The sequence below is a fragment of the Mus pahari genome, chromosome 15, assembly GCF_900095145.1.
Source record: "Mus pahari chromosome 15, PAHARI_EIJ_v1.1, whole genome shotgun sequence".
Lineage (NCBI taxonomy): Eukaryota > Metazoa > Chordata > Mammalia > Rodentia > Muridae > Mus > Mus pahari.
In genome coordinates, this window is record NC_034604.1 from 31,575,651 (window position 1) to 31,581,621 (window position 5,971).

At 47.7% G+C, this 5,971-nt stretch overlaps 1 protein-coding gene and 1 pseudogene across 2 annotated transcripts in view; one reads left to right on the forward strand and one right to left on the reverse strand.

Moving 5' to 3' along the window:
• Pfdn1 (prefoldin subunit 1) overlaps positions 1 to 5,971 on the reverse strand; it is a 54,023-nt gene that overhangs the window by 11,181 nt on the left and 36,871 nt on the right. The window lies entirely within an intron of this gene.
• On the forward strand, positions 4,983 to 5,847 carry LOC110333095 (annotated as a pseudogene). Its single transcript, XR_002381060.1, has one exon. The product of XR_002381060.1 is annotated as a 40S ribosomal protein S2 pseudogene (transcript).

Here is a 5,971-nt window from a genome sequence, read left to right on the forward strand (position 1 = left end):
CTCTCTCTCTCTCTCTCTCTCTCTCTCTCTCTCCACACACACACACACACACACACACACACACACACACACACGTATAAGGAAGGCCGTGGCAGAAAGCTAGAAAGTCAGGCTGACCAGGGCCTCATGTCAAGACCCCATCTAAGAAAGACAGAATAGAAAAGGAGAAGGAGGGAAGGCAGAGGGAAGGGGGACAGGGAAGAAAGATGGGCTGTGGGGGGAGGGAGGGGGTGCAATATCCAGTTTCTAGGATATCTTCTACTCTGAGGACTGACCCCAAAGTCTCATGAAAGAAATCAGGGAATATTTTAAGTGTCAAGATCTTCCCACTGAGACGTTGGGCCTTCCCCAGCCTGCTCAGCTGCATGACTATAGTTACAGCTAGCAAATGCCGAGAGGCTGAAATGCTTGGTTCAGGAAATAAAGCAGCCAAGGCAATATCCTCAGAGACCAGACAAGGCCAAGGCTGAGAAGCCCATTACGTAAAAGGAGGTCAGCAGAGAACGGTTGAGATCCTGTGGATCTCACCGAGTGAGTGCAGCGCTTGCCTTCTCAGCTGACCCTGGTACAACCTACATGCCACAACTCAGGCCCCTTCATGGGGGGGGGGGGGGCACAAATAGAAGCACCTGCTTGTAATATGGAAAACGCAGATGTGCTTTTTTAAATAAATCAAGAATGTTCTTAATATACATTACTTTTATTTTTCCAGGGCTCCTGGGCCCAGCAGCTCAGAGTGCTTTGCTCTGGAAGACTCAGTTCAGTTCCCAGAACCCACACTGTCTGGTGACTCACAACCACCTGTGACCCCAGCTCCAGAGGATTTGACACCTTTTTCTCTTCTCCCTGGGTACTTCACATACATGGCATACACAAATACATACACACATAAACTGTTGTAAAGTTTTTATAAAGAAAACAGTGGTCTCAGTAAAAAGGACTGGGGGACTATCCAACTCTAGCAGCAATAATAAAACCAGTGAGTTCCTGCCTTTAGGTCTTAGAAAGAACCAGAAATCAAATGTTTGGACCAAAGGTCCAGTAAAGCAGAGCTGACTAGGGTGTGCCAGAGCAGGAAGAGGAAGCAAAGCCAACACCTCACATTCTTAGAAGTGGGGGTGTGAGTGACTCAGCTCAGTTGGGGGTAAGACTCACTCATGCAGGTATGTGCACTTGTGGCCCGGGCCTCAGCCCTTGGCTCCAAATAAAGGAAGAACTACAGTCTTCTTACAATTCAGCAACAAAAGAGCAATTAAAAAACAAGCAAAAGGGCTGGCAAGATGGCTCCAAGGGTAACTACACCAACCAGAAGCCAAGCCAGATGTTCTATGCTCAGTCCCCATGTTCACAGGGTGGAAGGACAGACTGACAAATTATCCCTGACCTCAATTAAACCCCCAAAGCCACATTCCACAAAAATCAAAATCCATCAACTCAGGACCGTGGAGATGACTCGGCAGGTAAAGCTGGCTGGGCTGGCGCCAAGCACGCCACAGCCTGTACTCAAGTCCTGGAACCTACACAGTAGGAGAACAGACTCCCAAAAGCTGTTCCCTGACCCCACAGAGGTGGCATGGCATGAGTGCACACACACATAATATAAATGTGCATGCACATTAATGAATAAATAAAAGTGCACTGAAATTTAAAACAACAACAACAACAACAAAACGAGCAATCTAGAATCAGAAAAGAGATCGGCTGCCATGTGAGATGGAATTGGGGGGAAGGTCACAGGGGAGCAAGATGTGCTCTTCTGGGGTGACAAATATTCTGGGGGCACAGTAGTGGTGCTTTAAGTGAATTTTAACTCAACTACAAAAAGTATCCTCAACTGATGCACCACAGAGGTAAAGCTTTGACGCTGCAGCCTCTGTCTGAAAACAGGTACAACATAGAGGAAGTTTCTAGCAGATTACTCCCCAGCGGTACCCCAACTGGCCTGCAGCCCACCCAGAAACCTAAGTAATTCATACACAGACTGGCCAGGGAGAGAGAGACTGACACACTGATTTCTGAAAATTACCTTAATGCTCTAAAGAGAAGTACTAAGCACTCAGAGCAACAAGTTACTAAGGGACTCTGAGAGCCAACGGACAATCAAAGCCATGTGATCTCACTACTACTCTCCAATGGAGTTAACATATTGATACAACTGAAAAAATAGAGATATGGCAACCGGAAACCCATAAATGGACCTGGAGCCGGTGAAAACAAGCTCAAAGCCACGGCAAGCACAGATGCATGAGTCACAGGCACCGCCTGGCTGCTCTGTATGGGTCAACAGAGGGCAGAAGTGGAGACTACAAATTCACTCCGATATCAAAGGGCTATCTATAAAGCTTTCCAAAAACCCTGGCCCTTGCTTCAGCTGGAAAGGAAGGAAGCTCACAGCTATACCTGTCGGCATCATCCCAGCAAACACTGCCCAGTCTAAGCTAAAGTTCCAGGCAAGACAAGCAAGCAGGACTTGTTCACAGCCAAGTGCTCTGACGGTAGGATCGGGTCCACGTCGTAACTTCTCTGTCCACGACGACTGGTGCAGAGTTCAAACTATGATGAAACCATTCAATGGACCAAACGTCACAGTTGTTATTTGTCCCCAACTCCACACCCACCCATGCTACCATGGAACTGGTGTAAACAGAGAGGAGTTTCATGTGCTATTCTGATCTAAGTACTGACATAATACCAATTAAATTTATAATGACTTGAGAGTAATAAAAGAGTCCTTGGCACAATTCTCTATGCAAACATGATTCAAGGGGTGGTTCCATTTTGTCCTTTCTTCAACCCCTAGGTGCTAGGCCACATAGCAACCATGCACAATCTCTACTGAGAGCAGATGTTTCAAGACAATTATCATTTTATAAAAAGATCAAAAATCCTAGAAAATTCAAGCGTTCCACCAGAATGACTGCATCTCGGGCTGGCAGAGAACTCAGTAAAGAAAGGAACCTACAACTACAGATCTCTGGATCCCACATAGTGGGACAGAACCAAGTTCCACAAGCACGCACATGCGCATGCACACAGACAGACAGACAGTTTGAAAGAATTTTCATTTCTTTAGAACTAAAGTGAATGACAGTGTGAGGTGAGGTCTACAGCCCAGAATCCTGGGTTCCTACTCTGGTATCCCTCTTTTTCTCTGAATGATTCTCACACTGCAAAGCACAGGTAATCTTTATTTCCAAACTATGAACAAAAGACACCAATTTATGAGATGGTTTTCTCTACTGCCCATGCCTACTAAGAAATCAGAGCAGCAGATATCACACGTGCATTCTCATGCCCACACCCAGTCCTCCTCCGAGGGGTTCATGCTTCTTCAAGAGTCTTAAAGCCTCATGGCCACACTTATGCGGGATAAACTATGGTATCAACTCTTGACTCTTCAAATAAAATACAGAGAATGACTTTTTTGTTGGTGGTGGTTTTTTTGTTTTGTTTTGTTTTTCCGAGTCAGGGTTTCTCTGTATAGCTCTGGCTGTCCTGGAACTCACTCTGTAGACCAGGCTAGCCTCGAACTCAGAAATCTGCCTGTCTCTGCCTCTCAAGTGCTGGGATTAAGGGCGTGCGCCACCACTGCCCAGCAGAGAATGACTTTTTCTTGTGGACGTTCTACAACAGTGTAGAATCAACGACCTACATCTATTTATGTAGTAGCTAGCTAGCACTGTGAAACCTGCTATTGAGCGAACAAGCCCAAGCTGTTAAACTACGTGAGAGGCGTATCATCCACCACGCATGTATGCCACGAAAGCAGCCCGCACCTTGGCAGTGGCTGCTCTGACAAACAGCGAGACCCCACCCTCATCAGCGCGCTTGTGTCCAGCGGTGGCGGTGGCGGTGGCGTAGGCTTCTGGGCTTGTGTCTGGCGGTGGCGCAGGCTTCTGGGTTTGTGTCCGGCGGTGGCGCAGGCTTCTGGGTTTGGAGAGGCTTGTTTGGATTTTTAAGTCATTTTGTTTTGTCTCACCGTGTATCCCTGGCTGGCCTAAAATTCACTATGTAGATCAGGCTGGCCTCCAGCTCAGGAAGATTTGCCTGCTCCTGCCTCCAGAGTACCGAATAAACATTAGGAAATGCCAAGGCTGGGATGTGGCTCAGTGGCAGAGGGCTTGCCTGGTATGTGAGAGGGCCACGCTTTACACTCCAGCACTGCCAAAGGAACAAAAGAAAGTTTTCATTTGTTCTTTCTGAGTGGTGACTACAAGTTTGTTTGTTGAGACAGGGTCTCACATAACCCATGTTTGCCCCAAACAGCACTATTTAGCCAAGACAGACCTTAAATTTCTGACCTTCCTCTTGAGTGCTGGGATTACAGGTCTGTGTCCCTACACCTTGTCTAAATGGCACTGCTGACAAACAGAACTGAGTTACATCCCCAGCCCCTGGCATTGATTAAATTTTGCATATCTATGTATCGTGATTCTTTTCCAATTAAAAAAAAAACTTTTATAAACATTTGATGGTGATATGCAGGATCAGTAAACAAGTATGAGAAGGCTGGTGAAATGGCACATACCTCTAATCCCATCACTCCAGAGGCAAAAGCAGATGGATCTCTGTGAGTTCAAGGCTACCCTGGTCTAGATAGTGAATTCCAGTATACTCAATGCTACATACTGAGACCCTGTCTCTGAACAAACAAAACAACAAAAAGCTGGTGTCTGTCTAATATCATACATAAATAATAACCTAATGTGCAACACACAGTAATGAACAGTTTACATATATGAAGCTGTGGGTGGATATGTTTTATAAGACATGCTTTTCTTCCTAATAACACTCCCATTAGTTATGGTCCTGAGAAACTGCTGGCATGGGGGAAAAGGCTCATCTGCAAAGCACACATTTTCCTTCGGAGTTTGAGAGATCTGTCTACCTCTGCTGACCTGTGACTGTTCCACCCTTCGCCTATACGCCTAACTCTGGAGTGGTATCAGAAACAATATGCTTCCTCTTCAGGAAAACACCAAATGGTGGATGACGCCGGTGAAGCGAGAGGGCCCAGAGGACCTGGGGGCCCAGGATTAGGAGGCTGCAGCAGCTTCCGCAGAGGATTCGGCAGAGGTCTTAGGGGCCGCGGCCGTGGTGGAGGCCGCGGAGCTCGGGGAGGTAAAGTTGAAGACAAGGAGTGGATCCCCATCACCAAGCTGGGCCGCCTGGTTAAGAACATGAAGATCAAGTCCTTGGAGGAGATCTACCTGTTCTCCTTGCCCACTAAGGAGTCTGAGATCACTGACTTCTTCCTGGGTGCATCCCTAAAGGATGAGGTTCTGAAAATCATGCCAGTGCAGAAGCAGACTTCGGCTGGCCAGCAGACCAGGTTCAAGGCTTTCGTCCCCACTGGGGACTACAATGGTCACGTTGGTCTTGGTGTTGAGTGCTCCAAGGAGGTTGCCGCTGCCATCCGAGGGGCCATCATCTTGGCCAAGCTTTCCATTGTCTCTGTGCAGAGAGGCTACTGGGGGAACAAGACTGGCAAGCCCCACAATGTTCCATGCAAGGTGACAGGTCGCTGTGGCTCTGTGCTGGTGCGTCTCATCCTTGCCCCCAGAGGCACTGGCATTGTCTCTGCTCCTGTGCCCAAGAAGCTCCTGATGATGGCCGGTATAGATGACTGCTACACTTCAGCCAGAGGCTGCACTGCCACCCTGGGCAAATTTGCCAAGGCCACCTTTAATGCCATCTCCCAAGACTTACAGCTACCAGACCCCCAACCTCTGGAAAGAGACTGTGTTCACCAAGTCTCCTTATCAGGAACTCATTGATCATCTTGTGAAAACCCACACCAGAGGCTCTGTTCAGAGGACCCAGGCTCCAGCTGTGGCTACCACATAAGAGTTTTTTGTTTTTTGGCTTTTTTTTTCTCTGTGTAGCCCTGGCTGTCCTGGAACTCACTTTGTAGACCAGGCTGGCCTCGAACTCAGAAATCTGCCTGCCTCTGCCTCCCGAGTGCTGGGAT